The sequence below is a fragment of the Octopus bimaculoides genome, chromosome 7 (assembly GCF_001194135.2).
Source record: "Octopus bimaculoides isolate UCB-OBI-ISO-001 chromosome 7, ASM119413v2, whole genome shotgun sequence".
In the NCBI taxonomy this organism is placed as follows: domain Eukaryota; kingdom Metazoa; phylum Mollusca; class Cephalopoda; order Octopoda; family Octopodidae; genus Octopus; species Octopus bimaculoides.
The window spans coordinates 107,593,227-107,594,066 of record NC_068987.1 but is presented as its reverse complement, the minus strand read 5'-3'; positions in this window follow the sequence as shown (position 1 = coordinate 107,594,066).

Sequence of the window (840 nt, the reverse complement as noted above, 5' to 3'; positions counted from 1 at the left end):
AAACAGAGGGAGGAAGTAGAAGAATAGGTGAGCAACGAGAGGAAAAGAGAAAGAGAGGAAATACGAGGGGGAAAAAGATATACGTAGTAGTAACAGAGGAAGAACGAGAGGGGTAAAGCGAGATACGTAGTAGTACAGAGGAAGAACGAGGGGGGGGGGAGGAAAGAGAAAGAGATAGAGTAGCGTCGGAGGATATGAGTTTACGAATGCTTTAACCACAGTTCTGTCTCAAAAGACAATACCTGCGGCAAATAGACAACAAAACGGCAAAACAAAACAACGAACAAAGACAACGCGACGAAAGCTACAATAATTTCCATGTTGATGTTTTGTTAGCTTTCAAATTGCTATTGTTGCTTCTGTTTGGAAACTATATAAATTTTAATCAAATATTCTTATCAATTTTTATTTTTAAATATATGCTATAATTTCAGAGAGTCTCTGATAGGTGTATCGGTTTTTGTCTTTGATGATATTCTCGGTGTTTTTAGCTGTTATTTTCCTAGGATTTTTATTTGTTCTAAATTTAAAAATTGCTATCCTAGTTATCACTTCTTATTCTAATTAGATTATCTGCTGTGGCTGTTATGCTGTTTTTGTACTTTTTTCTAAAGTTGTTTTGTTTAGCTGTGTATACATATATATAGACACACAGGAACACACATACATAACTAGAGATAGACAGATCGACAGATAGATAAATATATAGACAGAGATGTGGAGATATATAGAAAGGTTGATATACGAACATATATATACATATATATATATATATATATATATATATATATAGAGAGAGAGAGAGAGAGAGAGAGAGAGAGAGAGAGAGAGAGAGAGAGA